Here is a 20,369-nt window from a genome sequence, read left to right as displayed (position 1 = left end):
AACTTGTGATGTTGAGGGAACAGCGCCAAGGGTGGAAGGCGGGCAATCCGCGCCGCCCGGCTGCCGTGAGGGCTGCCCGGCCTCAACCAGCGCGCGCATCACGGAGCCAGCGCTCCACTCCGCTGGGGCGAGGGGACGGGACGAGAATGCTAGGCCGGGGATACTCGCTCTCCTCCTGTTACCGGGTCATAGAGGGGAGCCGGGGTTGAGTGCGGGCCACCAGGCGGTCGGCACCCCCTCAGTCCCAACCGAGGGGAGGAGGCGTGGGTCTCCGCAGCAAGTCCCGCGGCGGGACCTGCCCGGGTAGGCATGTTGGGGCCGGCACCGCCCGGCGGTTGAGCCCATGGGAGATCTCGGTTCAGAGCCCTGTAGGCAGATGAACCCGCATTCTCCACCTCCCACCCAAGGGCCGGCAGGCGCGGCTGCCTGCCGCGTCGGCCTGCCCCCGGGATCGCGGCTGCAGGGGTTCCGCGGGCTTCCTTCCACCTCCCGCCGCCGCCGCCAGTCCCCTGTCCTCGGCCGACGCGGCGTGAGAATGACTCCATGGCCTAATGGTGCCGGCACTCTCCCCGGGCGCTCAATTAGTATTTAATGTTTAATGAATGCTAAACTACTCCTCTTCTAATTAACGCTTAATTAGTTATATGAAGTGAAACAGCTTCAACAGGAAGGACCACGCAAGGCTCACTTCGGCGCTTCTGAGGCCCCTACGCGGAGGCGGGAGAAACACCAGGTCAACCCGCCGGCGGCTGGTCAGGCGGCCTGCCCTGCGGCGTGTCTGGCCCTCTGGCTATTGGAGAAAATGAGGCCTCTTTTTATGCGCTTGCTTCCTCCTCCGGGTGAAAATGTGTCAAGTTAGTGATTTTTGCTTCATCAACAGACTAATATGTGGTCTCTTCTGTAAAACCACCCCAAACATGAGTCGTGAAGCAGTCTCAGCTCCAAGAGACCCTACAGACCCTACTACTGACAGAAACAGTGTAGCAGTGAGGGTTGCCCAAACACATGAAAAATACAGAAAACCTAAACTGTTAAATATGTAGAGCAAGCTTATCATACTGCAAACAAACAGAAATTCATGGCGACCCTTGTCTTTGCCAACCTTTCTTACATGTGTTACTTACACAACTGATAAGCAGCTGTACCCCCAGTGAGGTCTGATGTCTGGACGCTTAGTGATCTTCTACCAGCAGGTTTTCTAATAGGCAAGTCTATGATCATGACCCTGAGATTAAGCTTTTTGGTTGTTGGGTTGGTTTTGATTTTATTTAGAGATAGCGAAATAATCTGCTAATGATAAAGTTTGATGTCTGTTCTTCCCTCCCTTTGATGATTTCTTTCAGCCAGTAGAACCAAAATGCTCACTTAAAGAGCAGCTGAGGGCTGCACTGAGTTCATGCAGCTCAAAGTGCTTTAGTGATAACAAAACCAACTTTGAATTTCCCTATCAGATCCAACAATCATAAGTAATGCAGCCCAATTACTATCTAATTTCTTGATTCTACACATGTATTGCCAGTAATAACTAATTGTAGGGAAGGGATAAGGAGACAGTAATGAACGTTGCTAGCTAAAAAAAAAAAAGTAAAAGCATGACATTTTCAGGAACACTGAAAGCAAGCCAATACGGAATTATTGACAATAATTTATCTGAAAATTCATAGTAACTGCAAGTGTGAGGAGGATGCATATATTGTTCATATTGAAAGCTGGTAAAACACCAACATTTCACGGGGGGGTTAGAACTAGATGATCTTAAGGTCCTTTCCAGCCCTAACTATTCTATGATTCTATGATTATGGTGTCAATCTGCATATTAATATTTGGATGTAAAATAGCTGTCAGTCTTCTAACTTAGCTGAGATTGCATTATCAACCTGACAGTCATTATTACACTTGCAGTCAAGCTTTGGGTTTGCAAGATTGCCCTTGGAAAAAAATAGTTATTTGAACTGTGGATCTGGATTTCTGTCTTCCCAGCAGCTTATTTTCATAAAGTCCATGGGAACTTAATTATCTTTGAGACGTCTCCCCCTTTCAAATGTAGTTTAAACTGTCCAAGTTCAAAAGGTGTTGGATGGAAGGGAGGAGGGACAGTCACATAAGCCTTGTTTCCTCAGGGAACAAGGCTAAAGATTTTTTCTTGATCTTGAAATAGCTGCCCTATGTAAACTGTTTTGAAGTAATTTCTTCATACAAAGTACCTTAATTATATACAGCTCTTTCAAAACACATAAAAGACCAGGTACTTGCCCTGAAGAGCTTGTATTTTAACTCAGATAAATGTAGGTGAGCCAGTATTGCCAGTGCAAGAGGGCACAGAGACTGAGCTTCTCAAGAGGCTTCGAAGTGGGGCCCAGCCTGACAAAGCACAGCACAGGAATGCTTGACTTCCAGAGCACAGCACTGAAATGTTTGATTTCCAGAAGGCAAGAAGTATCCTTGATCTGCAGATCTGGCTTCTTCAACATGTTTCTGCTCAAACACTCTTACCCTTGAGACATGAGCTTTTTCAGAAATCCCTGATCAAAGACACTGGCAACTAAAGAAAAAAAAACAAAGGACTTGCCTATCCATTCCTTGGACAGTGTAGAGGAAGCCATTTCAAGTACAGTGCATGAATCTTTAAAGCGGTGTTCTAATCTGAAAGCAAAATGCCGCCTTCTTAACCAAGAAATGTAAATCTTGTTTTATTTATATTCATACCTGTTTATGTTAGCATTGAAATATTTCCTATGTTTCTGGCTGGGTCTTTTTCTCATTAGCTAATATAAGTTGCCACAGCCAAACCCCTAATTTAGCAATGTAATTAAACGTGCTTTCCTGGTCGCCAGTGGAGAGAACGCTTAAACTACTGTGATTTGTTGAATCAGGACTTCAGGCTGTGTCTCAAGGGATCAATTGGATGTTATTTTCTTAGATTATCTCATCTGAGTCAGTTGAACATGACTGGAAATACTTCTTAGAGCACACATTACAGAAAAAAGTAGTATTTTTACTAGTCATTAGCAACTTTGTGGTAACTAATAGGTGGTAATATCTAGTGTGGACAGTTCTGTAGTTTAAACATTTTTTTGCTAGCTTATGTTTGCCTTCAGAGGGGGAAAAAGCAACAAACAATATTTAATGAAGAGTAAGTTTGAGCTTTATCATTCAGTAGAAGGTCATAAATAACTGAAGTTCAGGTAACATGCAAACCTCTGAGACCCTTCTATCTTTAACCCTTCTAAGTTCATATTGGAATGACGGTAACTTTGGGTACCTTTAACTCACAGTATCATATTCTTACAACCATAAGAAGCCGAAAGTCTTGGAGTTCTAGCAGTCTAATGTGCATTAGCAGGCTAATGTGCATTAGCCAAAAACATTTAAATAAATAAACTACTACTCTTCAGGCTGTAGCAGCATTCTGCAACGACTGAGTCTCAAATATTCAGCAATAGCAGTGCCAGGCTTTGTTAGGCTGAAAATTCATCTGGAGTATTGCTGGTACAATGTGCTGGTAAAAAATACTAGAAAAAATACTAGGAAAACTGGACATAAGGATGTACAAATCAAAGCTAAGAAAGAAAAGTCTGAGAAGTCAAGACCCACTTCAAGTCCTACTGAGTGAGAGAAGATATCATACTGCTGTCCTGCAGGTGAGTGTCCTAACTACTGGTAGAGAAAGAGGGCAGTTGTAGACAGAAATAAAGGCTTGCTGCTTTTACTTGTTTTCTTATTTAAAAAGCATGGGAAAAAAAAATTATAGCTAACAAAACATTCAACCTGAAACAATTCTTTTTGTTTTGTTGATTCACTGAGGGGAAAAAAAGCAGTTATATTTCAAGTTAACTTAAACTTAACCAGTTACCTTGCCATCAGTCAACTACATATGAATTACTTCAATTCACTGTAATTTTTGTTTATGCTGACCCTTCAGAAAGCCACAAAAGAGGGGTTGCTATTATGAAAAGTATGACTTACTTACATTATTTTAACCCACACACTGCCTTCTTCTGAATTCCAACAGTTTGGCATATACACATTACATTTTTTTAGCATTTCTTTTAAATACATCAGATTCCAGGCTGACAGTGTCCTCTTCTGAGTCAAAGACAGCAAACACTTCAACAAGTCCACTCTAGCACGGAATTTACTCCCTGCCTCTTCCAGCTCTTTGCCTGCCACGCTTGCAGAGGATATAAACAGCAACAGCTGGATTTTAAACAATTTCAGCTTTACCTAAGCTCTGTATACAGGGAATGTAGTTATCTAGCTCAGGGAACTTACCTGAGATACCAAGGAACTGTAAATGTGAGACTTTTAAGCAGAGAGAAGTGAAACAAATCTAATTTTTCTTAATAGTCATATTTTTTTCCATGAATTATTTGTATTTTCTATATTCTAATATGTCAGGGTATTTTAGCAAAACAGTTCATGTCGTCAAGAGACAGAACCTGTCTGCTTACAATTTATTTTTTCAGTGTAAAAATAAATTTTTAGCTCAAACATACACTGAAAATTGACCATTTTGCAACAGTAGTAGACTATAAGAATTAGTAGTAGTTGACTAATAAGAATACCGAGCCTGCATGTTTAACTGATATTTTAATGGAAATAATCAGATCAAGAAGCATAGGTGTAACTATTAAATTCCATATTATTTCTTAGATGCTAAACACAGAGATTAGATATTGTATGTAAAAGAAAACCCCCAAATCCAGCAAAACTGAAAGAAACAAATCATGCAATATCAAGTAAATAGAAATCTTTTGAAAAAGCTCAGGAAAGACAAAGACGCATAAGTAAAGCTTGAACAGACCTTTACATGAGTATTTAGGAAACAAGGCTGATAAAAAAGAACAGGCATGTCAGAAAAGGCATGCCTGCTCCCATCTCCTCTTCCCCAGAGCTAGTTATTTCCATATACTAAAACCTTTACCCCCTCCCCTTCTGTCAATGGTAGCATCTGTCAGTTAAAGAAACACTTTATAAAACTAATGGAGATCAGTTGATTTTATGATTTTTAAAAAATGTGTATTAACCCAGAGATTTGTAGTGGGGTTTAAAGGGGGGGAAAAAAAGCGTGCTGTTTGCCTTACCATGATGATGATAATTCTTTTTGCTGTTTACAGAAGGATAAACAAACTATGGTGTGTGAGATGCAGTCCTATGTGTCATTAACCAAACCCTTTTTCTTAGCAATCCTCCCACGCTTTAACCCCTTCTTTCTTCTGCCAGCACTCGGTTAAAAACAAGCAAAAAAAGGAAGTAGTATCTGACTTGAGCCTTTCCAACTGATAAGTCATTTGGCAGACAAATTATAACTATGAAACGGACTCAATTAGAGGACAGGAGAAAGCTGCAGATGGGTGGCAGCAAGTCCTTCAGTAAACACCTCTATAGAAGCAGAGAACCTGCTGCAAAGAACTGTGAACTTAGTGTTGGGCAAATGCCTTACGTGCATTAATTAACACGCAATACTAGAATGTAGATATGCAACAGTAGGAAAAAATGTACCACACACGTTGGTTCTCACAAACTGTGTTACTGTCTTCTGTTCCCTGTTTAAGATGTCTAAAGGAAAAAAATTATTTGCGCCTTTTTCAGTAAGAGATTGATTTATACAGGCATCCTTGTTTTTTCACCTTCCTAATTTGATTTATTAAATCTCTATTTTTCTGGTGATTTATGGTAAAATTATACTAAAATGGGACTTGAAAAAAGCAGAAAAGAAGCAGCATCAAAAGTAGGAGCAGGGATTATTCAACACTGAAGAAATGAGAGAATATTTAAACTCTCCTGAACTTGGATGACTTCCAGAAATAAAATTATATGCAAAAAATAGCATTAACATAAATTATTGTACTTGTAACTCTTTGTGTTTCAATGTAAGAGAAAGTGAGAAAGTTTGACATGGACTAGCTTCACATCTTTGCTCTCAGGATTTTGAATCTTGCTGCTGGGTCAGAGCCGTATTATTAGATAATCTACTCAGTGTAAAGATTCAGCAAGACACCATCTCTTCTGAAGTAAAGAGTAAAAGTAAACATTTATTATCTGTGTTTTGTTCTGAGAGAGAGGAACTTGAAAGTACTTTTTCTATTGAGCAATAGAGGATAAATGGCAAAAGCACAACTAATATATGTAACCTCTTTCCTTTTTTAAATTCTGAATGCAATTCAAAATTATAAAGAATATTGTACACAAGTGGTTTTGCATTTACTAGGTCTCTTCTGTTTTGTGACAGCATAGTGTCCTGTTGCTAACTAAATGGTGTATACTGGTAAGTACAGATTTAACATGAGTTGTCTAATTTAGATCTATAACTTGGTGCAACACCTCCCAGTTCTTTTTAGATTGCATATTTCTGTATAATTACTGGGGATAGGAGATGGGCTTCTTTGGCTGCAAATCTAGGAGTGTTTGTACAACAGACTAAGCCATAAATCTCTGGAAATCAGCTTTCTTAGGCACCATCAATCTTGATCTCTTCCCCTTGCTTTCATGCAAAATTATTGCTGTCATAGGAGCTCCACAGTCTTGACAGTTTATGACATTTGCAAAAGTCTTGCGGCATTTCAGGGCACATGCAAGAATTTTGTGAAAGCATCAGTAAATTGCAGAGCAACCCAAAGTCAGATACTATGACAAAGACTGATATTTTCACTAACACTACTGAGCCTACTGTCAAACAAAACCTGCGGATAGGTCAGCTAAAAATGGACAAGCGACAACTATGTTTTCCATTCTGCATCATTCTCATCTAAGAAAATGTATTTTAAATAGCAATCTGAATTTATTTCTTTGCTAAGCACTTAGATACAGTAAAACTGATATATACTCTCAGAAGAGAAATTACGCACACTGAAAACACCTTTGAAATCAGACTGTGGAAACTGTATTTAAATAATAATCAGACTAATTGTAATCCTTGGATCTCATTCCAGATACTCTATTCTGTCTCCTCAAGACTGTTCATACAGTTTTACATTAAATGATTGTGGGACAAAGAGGAAATAATCCTAAGGAGCCATATATAATATTAGCCTTTGCCAAACACGGCACTGATGTGGCTGCTCTGTGCTGGCTAACTGAGCTGGTTCCTCCCAGGCTAGCTTGGGCATCTGTACATGATTCTGCATGTAGCTCAAGAGCAAGGCAGGATTTCTAATGTGCTCCTGTGCCCAGTCTTTCTTGTTAGCTAGTTCTAAATACTCAGCAGATGGAGGATATAGATTGTCTCACTCTCTGCTTTCACTAGATAGGAAACCTAGGTTCTTACTTCCAGTTCTGATTCAGGCTAGGGAAAATATGCCTAGGAGTTAGTTTAACTAACTAAAGCACATACGTGTTTTAGTCCTTCAGTGCCTCTAGCTCTAGATACCTAAAAGTAACCTGTTATGTCATTGAAATTTAGAAAACTGGGGTTCTTTTCTCTGGGTAAAGCAGATAGTCTGGAACTATAAATGGAAAACTAAAAGCCTTTTGCTAGCAATGCAAGGACTTTCCCCAGGTCAGGCATAGTAGACTTTCCCCAGGTCAGGCACAGGCATACAGGGCAACAGGCAGAAAGCCATCCTTCTGAGTGCTGTGGTATTACTGTGAGACTTACTGTGAGACTGTAAAACTGCAAAAAAATCAAGATGGTAAACAAGCTGCAAACTGGACTGCTAACCTGACCAAAGCCAAATTTCATAAAGAACAAAGGGAACTGCATGTTTGACATGCTTGTTTTGGGAAGCTAATGTGATGGTCCTGAAACAAGAAAAAAATACTGTGTGTTTATGACTGTGAAAACCATTTAGTAGGATGAAAAATGACAATATTTAATCAAAGTGTATTTAAATATGAAATTAATAGAATCTCTCTTCTCCACGGAAGTTCTGACTAAGTAAAATGCAACTTCTACTACACGTTATGCCAGGGTATCATTCGGTAGCTTTAAACAAACGGAATCTTTCAATTGAAATGTGTTTCAAGTCAACCCCTCAATATGAAAGCACCCAACACAGCAGTTGCTTTGGAAAATTTGGACTTGACAGTCTGTGTGCTTCAAACAGCCCTTTTGTAAAATGTATAAAGTGTTTACACCCCTTGATAACTTCTCTGATGTACAGATTTGTCATCACATACAGAGGAAGACTATTAAGTACAAGGAACTATTATTACCAAAATACCATATCCTGACTTTATAAAAATGGCTGGACATCTCATTTTATATTTGAATTACAATGTTATAATTTAGCATTTATTCTAAATAACAGTGTTCACCTAAGGCTCCCAGAATTCCCTCAAACTAATTATAATAATAATTATTACAGGGAATTGCCATATTGTTAATTAGAATTGACTTTATAAAACCAGTATAGAGAAGATAGGAATGACTCAAGACCCACTGGTTCCCTGCAGTGCAGTGAGCAAAAATTAAATCAAGTGGAATACTCCTGCAAACTCTTTGCTCTTAATCCCACGATTACATCAGTATCGTCTAAATATTCACCATTAAGCAAGAGAAACCTCTAAGAGAAAATGCTTTAATGAAATGCATTTGTATTCTTAGGTGTGTTTATTTTAGGCTCTGAACAGAAGTAATTAGCATACAAAACATTAAAATAAACAATATGTGTCTGTCCAGAAAACAGATACATTATTACTTCTGAGGAAAAAGGGAGATGTATGTTTTCCTGTTATTACAGATACCCTATTACAGACATGTTGCATTATCCTACACTGCAACCGAACTACTGAATGCTAGCTGCTAAAGAGGTCTAACTACAACAGCAGTTAAACCTCACTACTGTTACTACTGGATAACTAGGTAAAAGTTCAAATTCCTACCTGGTATTCTTAAAAAAATATTCAGGTCAACTCTAAAAATATATTTTGTTGATTAGCAATAACACAGCAGGGAATTGGATCAAACTGGATGACGCTGTACTGTTCAGAAGTACCAGCATTTCCAGGAAATGTCAAGAAACACACAGGTTTATTGAGTCTGCGCTTAAAATTTCTGAATAAGAAGTTAGTACTACATCAGTTCTAGTGCTGGGCTCAGACTACTTCAGATCCTTTCTAAATAAAATATGGTAAAATTACTCCATTAACAACTCTTGGGGACCACTTTGCATAAGCTTGCCCCATTATTCGTCAGGGCTTGAGAATGTAGGAGAGAGATTGTTGTCTAACATTAAAACCTGGCAGACAGCAAGTGCTTTCTGTACATGGAAGGCAGGCATGTGTCTTCCCTCCCATTCCTACTCTACCGCTTCCCTCTCACAGCTTCTTGGAACCTGGTAGGAAGGTGGGGGTGGCAAGACAAATCTCTTCTGCTCTGTGTGGTTCTCCTCTACCTACCTACCGGTTTAATCTGCAGGTGATTCCATCTTTTGTCTCTACTGCAACTTGGGCTTTCCCAGCCAGCCACATGATGAACCTGACAAGTCTATTAAGTTTCCCAGCTGCGCACAAGGCTCTGAACAGGAGCCAGCAACAAGCAGGGTGAGCTTCTGCATAGCTGGGCAGCTGCTTAGGAAAAAACCCTCACAAACTGCCTATACTTTTTTCATGCTTGGAAAGTGATTTCCCCCCCCCAGGACAATATCCAAGAGTCAGGAATTTATCTGATAAAAATTAAGTCTTATATGTCAAAGAAAAAACATACCCTCAGCATTCCCAGAAGCAAAACGATCATAACTCTCCTTGAGAAGGGGGAAAGGGAATACCCAGAATTACCACTGATAAGCCATCTAAAATCACAAGTTTCTTTTAATCTCAATTCTGGTTGCTAAACCAGCATAGTTTGTTTAGGTTTTTATAGTTTTTAAAAGCTACACTTTTCAATATCTGTTTTTCCCCTAGACAATTATTCTGGTTTTCAGCAAATATACCCTAAAAATCAACTTGGTAAAATGAGAAGGAAACAAAAAAAAAAAAAAAAAAAGCTGGGGGGAAGGGAAGTGTAAAGAGGGGAGAGGAAAAGAGGATACCTTTTTAATTGCATGCCATAGGTATAATTTAGAGGGAGTTACAATGTTAAGTTCCATCATGAAAAAGAAATTATTGTAGAACAAACCTTTCTATTCTGTTTAAATCTTTAGATACTTTCTGCAGCCATAACACATTCAAAACTTATCTGTTGAAATGTTACCCACTGTGATTTTGAAAACTGTATGAACAATGCTAGCTTGTAGGTATGGTAGATTGGTTTTTTTGCATCTCTAAATCTTACTCAAACAGTAGTTTATGCAATTCTTTATTGAAGTGGATCACACATTGCTTTTGCAGTTCTTGAGCCATGGCAGATTGAGTGCTTTGAGTTTTAAAGGGATAAGTGAAGAGACATTCCAGCTTATTGACTATAACTCAGTTCTCAAGAGAGTAAAATCAGAAAGATTAAATTTTTCATTACTACCCTTTGCAAACGCATTATTATACTGCATCTGGAACTACAGAGCAATAAATTACACATATATGCATATATATGCACATTCCCAATTGTCATTATGCATTTCATAGTGAATAAAGTGGCAAAAGCCTGGTCAGGAGGAATGAATTATTAGTAAAAGCTTTGTGTCGCAACCTCCTCAGGTCTGAGGGTGCACAGGTGTACTGTGCATATGCTGAGCCACCTGGTCACATAGCATGGCAGAATGGAAATAGGGTCACACCCAAGGAGAGAGCACAGGTAGCTGCCAAGATCCCGAAAACTATTCCAACACATTGCACAAGAGTGGAAGTGGTACATGAAAAGCAAAACAGTCTACAGCTTTCCACGCAGATCACTGCACGGTAGCCTAGTGTGGAGGCCAGAAACAAACCCCTGATGATTCAAAGGTCAACTTCACAGGACTTTACTCACCAAGGGAAGGAGAAGGGAGGAGTATGCCCTTTGGGAAGAAGGCAGTAAAGTGCCCAGTGTCATCCTAAGAAAGGGTTACATACTAGCATGAGCAACACCAGTGAAATGTTGAAATGCTATGTAGCTAAGTGTTTGGCATGATGATACACAAAGGTGGGGCAGATAAAGGATGGACACTGATAACATTGGACTGCATGGTACACACTCCCATGTCACCATTACCAGACTCATTATGTACTGTCCATGCTTGATCTTTGATGACAGACCTCCTTAAAACTTTGCAATGCACAAATGGTTCATTGCTTTCTGTCAGCAATGCCACACTGAGTATGTGGCTATCCGCATTATCTCACTCCTGCAAAGTGCAGTACTGTGCCGGTTTGATATACCTTTTATTTTGTCATTGCTTGGGGGTCTGTAGGTTATTCAGCCCTGAAGATCTCAGCACTATCAGATTCCTGGACCACTGCTCACATGACTGTTTTTTAAGCTGTCACTAACCCTCTCAAACAGAAATGCATTTTCACCCATTGCGTCCTCTAAATTTGTTCACAGTATTACATGGAGCATGCAAGAACTAAGATGAAAATTCCAAACGTAGCTCAACACAAAGGCTATGCAGAATGCAAGTCCAATGTAAAGTTGGACATAGCCTTTTTATAATTCTCCTGCATCAAGGTGGGTGTGCTGAACTGCTTGGAAGGAGAGTTCTCCAAGTGACATATGTCTTAAGTTGCCAGATAAGAGTAAGTAAATGTAAGCTATATGATATATGTTAATATTTTAGGTTGTTTTTTTTTAAACTGAATGTAAAAAATCCCAACAACATCCTCAATAAACTTTGTGAGTACTTGAAAGATGTCTTTCAGAGTAAGAATCTACAAATAATTTACTAGTATTCCTACTCTGCCTTCAAATTTATTTATATTCTTAAAGGGGTGGAGGAAACCTTCTTGACTCAATGCATCCACTGCTGTCTTGAATACCAAAATGTTAGACTACAAGACAGATTCACCTTGCCCCAATATTCCAGGAGCTACGTTCCTTCTATGAAAACGCTAAGTAATGTCATGCCATCTTCCCTCTTGTCTTCTGCACTTCTCTGAGGCCCATTTTAGTTGTCAGGTTTAGTCCTGTACACCTGCAGTCAACCACAGCTTAAATGTTCTTATGCTAAACTTCTTACTGAAAAGCAGCAGAAATGCAAGAGAAAGATGTTTTCAAGGTCTCCCTGAAACTGCCATAAGAACTGAACATAACCTAGATGTTATTTTTAGGATATCAGGGAGTTGGTGTCTTTAGAAAGGTTGAAAATAGCAAAATGAAACCCTTTTTAAGATAACATTGAAATGAATTTGTGGTTCAAATGGGGATAAGAAAACTAATGAGCTGGGAATATGGAAAAAAAGTGGACTGACAAGGAAATTGCAATGATGCCATCAGTCTAGTCAGCAGAATGGTATTTTTTTAAGCAGAGGTAATTTTGTTGAGCAACACTCAGAAAGCTTCTGTTGTGGATGGCTGACAACCTCTCTAGTGCTGTAATCAGCTATAAATGTCCAGACTTTTTGGACGATAAAAGGATGAGGAGGTCTTTAGTGAGCTGTGTTACCAAGCCAAATCACAATAATCAGATAGTTTTACAGTGGACCTGATGTCTAAGTTTTTTAATATTTGGACTTCTTAGAATTTTGGTCATTGCCTACACAGTAAGTATGACAGTGCATGTATAAATAGCTGCTGGACTCTTATGCCTTCATTAGTAACAAATACAGTTGAACTGAGGGCATATGGCATTTTATTTCTATGAAAGAACCATAGTTTTATATCCAGAATATCTCTGCTACACCACTATGAATGCTTGCTGTGTCCTGGGAAATCTGGGAAGAATGATGCTTAACCAAAGGTACATAAAATTATAGATACTAACTCAGGAATTCTTAATTCTGTTGTGCTTCTGACAGTTCTATCATGTTAGAAAGCTAATTCTATTATTGAATGGCTTACTCTTCTGCCATTCAGAATTGAAATTACCAAAGAACTGTAGTTTTTCAACCAGAGACATAAAATAAACCAGACTTGGAGCAGAATCTTAAAAAATCCATAACATTACCAGATACCATAAATTTCAATCTGGTAGTTGAAAGCACTTAAATGACAGGAGCAGATTATTCTGTCTTCTGAACTCTCCTGCATACATTTTGGGGTTTGCTTTCTTTCCTATCTGCTGTAAATTTAATCTGTATCAAGTAGGTCTTCTTGCTTTAGTGTTCTGGCTTGCTTTGTTGTTTTTTTTGCTTGTTCTGGTGCCATGTTTTTTGGTCTTTTCTCTCTGGTATCCCTCTTGTCCCCTCTTCCTCCTCCTCTGAAGGCCTTGACAAGGAACAGATATAGATAAAGCAATGAATGTGCAATTACTACAGCCCAAAAGTAAAAATGCCTGATGTAACAAATTCATATCACATTTATCTTTATTTGTTTTATATAAAGCAGACATGATATCTAAGTTCTGTCAGACCGAGAAGCATCTCCAACGGTGACTTACAGCTATAGGTGACTATCCCAGTGTCTTGATTCAGCATTCCTACAGGTACAATAGTAACCATGCACTATTAGAAGTATATTGCTTGTACAGGGGCTGTGCTACATCTACAGTTTTTAGTGTCAATATTGAGAAATATTTGTATTAAAAGACAGCACCATAAGTTATTAAACTGAAAGAATTAACAAAACCATAGTTCAGTCCTCTGCTGTTATTTAGTACTATTCTTTAGAAAGTGCTGGCATATATGTGGGTTCTTGCTAGCAGGTGGTGTTACACAAAGACTGTCTGCCCATGCTGTGACCAGCTTTGCTTTGTTTCCTGATTTTGAGCATCCCTTTCTGTCAAATAGAGTAGTCAACACTGCCATTATGCCTCTGTAGACCATGCTCCTAAATACTCTCTCAATGGAGAGTGCTTCAATAGAAGCTATCTTCAATTTATTCCCCCAGTATTTTGTGGGTTTTAACATTTTACCATATCATTTCAGGTTACTGGTTTATGATACTACTCACCAAATACTGTGTACAAGTCATTTAAGATACAGTGGCTTCTCAGAGTGCTAGTGTTTGTGGGAGTCATCACTGTGTCTTAAATGGGCAGCATTTAAATTCTGTCCCATTTTCTGGCTTCCATGATGTAAATGGAAGTGGTATTTGAATTCTGTTTGCTTCTGGTTGGTTGTGGTGGTGTTGTGTTTTTAATTATGAAATGCATATTTATCAACTAAATAATTCTGAAAGAATATTTCAGTATTAATCATCTCAAACTCTTGCAAAACATAGTATGACTCAGAGCTAGACATCCCATAAAATATCTAAAAGTTTAAAGGACAGAGCAAATGAAATATTTACTAAGTGTCTAAGTCCTTTGTCGACCATATGAGAAATGCTGGCATAGCCAGAACAAAATGAGGCATTCTTTTTCCCTTCCCACATCTCTCCACCCTACTCAACTGGTTTGGTTTGAAAATTTGATTACTTCAGTGTTCTTCTTCCATTAACATCACTTTTTTTGCCCAGATCATAGCATGGTTGCAGCCCAAGAATAGGATCAAATTGCATAGACAGAATAAAAGGAAAAAAAACCACAATGTAGATAAACTATTATAATGTTCTTATGTTTTCCTAGACATTTAAACCACAATAAGAAATTACTGTGTTGGCCAGCACAATAACATCCTACTGAAATCCATTATTAGAAGCCATACAGAAAATGAATAATATAGCTATTCTGAGTGTTGTCAAAGAAATGTTGCAATCCATCCTCCATCACGTTTGATCTTTTTCCATTCTCCCTATATACCTTTCTCTTCAATTCATATAAATACATCAGGATAGCTTCTGGATTAACATCATAGAATCATAGAATCACAGAATAGTTAGGATTGGAAAGGACCTTAAGATCATCTAGTTCCATCCCCCCTGCCATGGGCAGGGACACCTCACACTAAACCCCAAAATTCCTTCAATTCATACATGCATTCAATATACATCCGTATATATAAATGTAAACAAAATTCCTATATATACTCTATCTTACAAAATTCCTATATATACTCTATCTTATAAAAATCTCTATTGCTATAATTTTCATTGATCTAAACTGAAGAAATGTATTTATCCAGATTTCGCATGAATTAGTGCACTAAAAGCATATAAAGTGAAGGTGACTCTCATAGGCAGACCTGGCTATTTAAAGAGGTTAAAATTTATGCTTTAAAATTTAAAACTGGGAAGCTACTCTGCAGGAATGATAATGGGGAGCAACGTGATTAGAAAGTAGCCCTAGCAGAGTGAGCACAAGTATGACTAATCAAAAAGGCAGTAAGTAAATGCCATCTTTTTGTGGGGATTATCAGGGGATTTTGAATCTGTCTATCTGTAAGAGGGGGAATTACTGGTAGAAAAATAAAAATAAAAAAGGAAAGGAAAATGATTCAGGCTGTCAAGCCTGGGAGGGAGGTAGAAAGTGCAAACATTATTTTAGGGAAAAAAGTTACTCTTGGGGGAGGAGGGTGGCTGAGAGCATTGTGCACTGGTAGGGGTCTGCAGGGAACATGCGCTGCGCTATCAGTGAGACCTCCAACCCAACTTGAGTGAGCCTTGCTGTATTTCCCACAGGAGAAGTAACAGTAATTTTACCGGGTAAAGAACACAACAGTTATATTGAAGAAAAAGAGAAAAAATAACCAACAAAAACCCAACAGCTCAAAGTGCATTATTTTATACAAAAGTTGACAGTAAGTGTAGTTAAGCAGATAGAAATTCTGGCAAGAATCCCGATGTCCAGCACAGCACTGAATAGGATTTTTTCCCTGTTGTTTCAGGGTGTTTTTTTTTCAGGTAGTAAGCCAGCAAGCCATAACCTATTTCAAACAGCTGAGGACCTATCCAGATTTTAAAAGAAAACAAAATGAAACGAAGAGCAAACATCACCCTTCCTTTTTCTCCTTCAGTCTTTGCACAAGGCAGCTTAGTGCTCTCCTGAAACATTTGGGAGTTTTTTCTCCTTTGAGAAAACCTACACCAGCAAATATTCTCAGCCCCTGTATGACTCACTTCATAGGATTTTGGCTACAAAGTACAAGGTTTTGTTTAGCTTTCTGGTTCCAGGTTGGAGAGGGATGCCTTCTCTTCTTTTGGTCTCAGGTTTTGGGAGGAGATCAGTTAACCACTGGAAGGCCTTATCTGTTAAAAATTGTGGTGAACTTTAAGGCAAAGACTTGTTCTCCTCAGGGCAGGCTCCTCTCACCTATCCACAAACTGGTAATTTTGTTGTCTGTTACTTTGGAAAGTGGTTCACCTGCTTTCTCACTTACTTGGTATTGGAAGTTTATCAAATGGCAGCATAAAATGCTTTGTTTCTACTGTTTAAACATCACTGTGGGAGGTGATTTTGTAACTCCGTGGGATCCCAAATAGTCTTTAGGTTTTGTTATTTGAGAAAATAAAGCACTGTAAAGAGAAGCAGTATGAGGACCTGGGCTGGACGTCTTGCCAACATTTCTCTGAGCAAGGGAGAAATGAACTGAAAATATCTTCGACCCTGATGACCTATCATCTTGAAAGATGAGTTGAAAGAGCAGGAGGAATTAGGGATCTGCATATCTGCTGTCTCAGGAATATGGCAAAGGCAGTGATAGAATAAATTCATTTAATCCAGTAATTTGACACAGAATCAAAATGGGCTTCCATGGCCACACCTGGGTGTTAGAAGTACTCCACCCAGTTTCCTTCATTTAATATTCATGTCATAGGACTAGAATCTTTGTGTGAAAGGCAGTGGCTGTGTTCAGGTAGCAAGTAGGTGTGAGAACTCTTATCTAGATGGAGAATCCTGAGAAACCTTTAGACAGGTACCTGGTTATAGGTCTGAAAATATGACTAATCAACACCTGAATATAAGAGGAGAGACAGCATTAGAGCACATAGATGTGACTTAGGGAAAAAAAAAACCTGTTTAGACCTAAGTATCCCACATGGAATTTTAAAGTCTGGATTTTTTGTGATCACTATTTCTAGTGCACAGGAAATGTATATATGTACTGAAGGATTAAGAACTCTTTTCCTTCACTCATTTTATGATCAGCAGAAACCAATCTAAATTTTAAATTGTTCCCTACAGGAAAAAATGCTTTTCATCTTAACTTTGTGGAAACCTATCAGCTTAGAGTCTATTTTTCCTTTAACTTAATCAGGGTCATTTGGGTTTGCCATATCACAGGTAGGACTCCTCAATTCATATTAGTATTTTGTCACCATTGAAGCTGCATGACTGCAAAATATACATTTATTTGTGATTTGGTCTTCAAATTGAATTATTGTTTATTCAAACAGAACAGAATGAATCAAGCATTCAGGAACTTGTTTATTCATTCATAGTGAGAACACTGGCCACATTGTTTTATTAATTAAGCAGTTTTAAAGATACTCTTTAGAAACAGTCATGAAATTGTGGCCACAGCTATCTACTTCACATAGGTTATGCGACAGCTGAAATATTCTTCAATGTAGATCTGCATAGACATTCTAAATATAAACAGGAATCTAATCGAGCTATTTTGCCTTCATTTGCAAACAAACTCAAAGACACCAAATAATCCTCCTGTTTAGCTTCAGTAAACAAAACACTGTTCGAAAGTATTATTTGGGAAAAAGAATAAGCTGAGTTTTAGAAATACAGAAATAAAGTGTTTTGCAGAAGTGACGTCTAGAAATTATTTGGTTTGGAGTGTTTTTTTGTTTTGGTGCCTTTTTTTTGCTGTTTTTTTTTTGGGGGGGTGTTTGGTTGGGATTTTGTTTGTTTGTTTGTTTGGGGTTTTTTAATTTATTGTGTTTAATCCTATTTGCCAAAACACCAAAAGAATAACTGATAAACCTTCATTTTTGTAAAACAAATGTTTTGCATGTTAATTAGTACAGGACTAGAAGAATCAAGAAAATGAAATGTATATTATTTATTAATTTCTCAGAGATCTAGCTACATCCAGTGATTTAATAAACATATGCTATTTATTTAATTTATATAAATATTATATAAATAATAATATAGGTGTTAAATATATTTTAGTATTATGTAATATTTTATATAAAGATATGTAAAACATATTTTAACCATATGCCATTTATATATAAGAACACTCATTGTTATATAGCTGACATTTTCATTTGTTCAAATCAGAAGCTTAAAACAAAGTGATAGATTCCAGATGGCCTTGCAAAGGGAAAAAAGTAGAAATCTTTGTACACAACTAGAAGTACATCCGAATCAGCATCAGAAGTATTTGAGGAGAAAGTAATCTTGATACAGAAGGATGTAGCTATTTATGGAAGTCAAACAAAAAGCGAAACAAAAAGTTACACTGTGTATCAAGAACAGCTGCTGTGAAGTACAGGAATAGGTAAGACGAAGATTAGTTCAACAATCCTGGAAGAAGATGAAAGCGGAAAACCAGGGTATATTATGATAGAAGTTTATTAAACGCTAGTTAATTGAGTGGAGAGAAGGCTTGTTTTTTGATCAGCAAGGGAAGCATCCAAAAGGACAGAACCTGATGGCTTTAATTACTTCTTGGAATTAATTTTTTTTTCTTTCTGCTGGAAAAGAAATACAAGACAGAGACAGTCCAACAAGTTCTTGGAATATGCTGGGGACAGCTTTTTCTTCAGAAGGTGAAGAAAACCATTAAGGGAGTGGCTATTTTAGATCTTCTGCTGACTAGTAGGCACGAACTGGCTGAGAGTGGAAGGGAATTTAGGTGAAAGTGAGCTCTATCGTTTAATGATCACTTCCACAAAAAGGAAAAGGAAAGCAGCAAAATTAAATTACTTTTTTTTTTCCTTCCAGAAAACAAATCCAAATGTCAACCAGCTCCAGAAGCTGATAAGCAAGGTTACTTAGGAAGACTGTTTAATTAGTAAAAGAATGCAGGAGAGCTGGTCTGTTTTAGTCATTGTTGGAGTCAGCTTCTAATTATCTGAGGCAAAGGAAATAACCTAAATTAGGCAAAAACAGATGATAATACAAATTAGGCTCTGTATATTAGTCTGCAAGACTCTACTTAGTACATTCACCTTTGAAAGGTTTATGAGCAGATCTCCATATAGAGAACAGCAACAGAGAGGAGGCTGGTGCAAACAGCTTATGTTCTGTCATCGACTGTTTTCTACTGCTCTCCCACAAGAAATGCTGAGGGAAGACAGGGCTTCATTATATCTCCATAAGCCATCTATCATCATCAGGTGACTGTATTATCACTCACATTAGCAGATTATCCCAATACAGAAGAAACTGCTGAATTCATGCGCGCACACGTACGCACACACACCCCACACACGATTTCCTTGATTTTCATGATTTATCTTACAATCAGACCTTTGTGTTACACTTCAAAGTATAAAATGATGTAGCCTGCTCTGATACTCTTTTAGATGCTTCATTTAAGGGCTTTTAAATGGTCTTACTACAAATGGATTGGTTCCAGGTTAGAGGATTGACACCCCAACAGTTTAACTTAGCTGTAAGTATGAACAATTTATTTCAAAAGAGGAACAAAATGACAACTCACAAGCTCACTAAATGACAGCTGAATTCTGCCATTCTTAAATTTCCACTAAAAAAATTCAAAGTCTACTTGCTTTTCTAGGAGAAGTCCTTGCGAATACGAGTCCATCCAAGACAGCAATAGGGACAGCAGGTTTTTATTGTTGGAAAGCTAATTCCCCAGCTAGTTCTACTGCAAGAGAAATATCCCATCACAGCAGTATGCCATTTTGCTGTAAGGAACTGAGGTCTTTTTGTAGGCATGTTTCTACAGGGTAAAAAGAACTAAGATGATGAATGAGACCACAACGGATGTTTGGGATGTATATTATTTGTGTATTCAACTAAAGACTAATGAGTCTTTCCAAAAGGCTTCATACAGAAATTAGTAGATGAGATTTACTGGCTTGAAAAGACTAGACAATAAAATTTTGTTTTAAAGACAGAATATTTTAAGCCCTCATCAGATATATTCAGATGAATATCAGTTCCACAAGAGAGAAAAAAATCAACTTTTTCAGTTACTGGCCTGCTATGTACTTTTGTTAATGTGGAAAAAAAAAAAAAAAAAAAAGTATTTCTCTTTCCATGGAAAGATTACAATAAAGACAAGAATGGCATTGCACAACCTTGTCTGCAATCTGAAATTAAATTCTCACATTAGAACAGAAGTAATTAGCATTTTCCCTACCTTGCTTCCATACAGTCACACTGCTGCCAAGCACATCAGTAACACTACATGAGCTAAATGAACATTAGAAAACAAATGCACAGCCATTTCTCCTTCTCTGGAATAAAACTTAACATAGACTGTAGAAGTGTAGGTGCTTTTCCTTTATTATTTTTGCCTATATATATTTCATGAACAAAAAAGGAAAAAGCCATATGGTTTGTGAGAGCATGTGGAAGATCTCCTCGAGCCATTTCCATTGTTGGCTC

General features: G+C 38.1%; 1 protein-coding gene across 1 annotated transcript in view; it reads right to left on the bottom strand.

Moving 5' to 3' along the window:
• The window catches only part of CRYBG1 (crystallin beta-gamma domain containing 1), a 98,367-nt gene that overhangs the window by 45,310 nt on the left and 32,688 nt on the right, over positions 1-20,369 (bottom strand). The window lies entirely within an intron of this gene.

This window comes from Pezoporus wallicus, unplaced genomic scaffold (genome assembly GCF_028554395.1).
Source record: "Pezoporus wallicus isolate ANWC-B61680 ecotype Strahan unplaced genomic scaffold, APGP_CSIRO_Pwel_v1 contig_6923, whole genome shotgun sequence".
NCBI classification, from domain to species: Eukaryota; Metazoa; Chordata; class Aves; order Psittaciformes; family Psittacidae; genus Pezoporus; species Pezoporus wallicus.
Note: the sequence above shows the minus strand (reverse complement) of the source record. Positions and strands in the feature narration are given on the sequence as shown.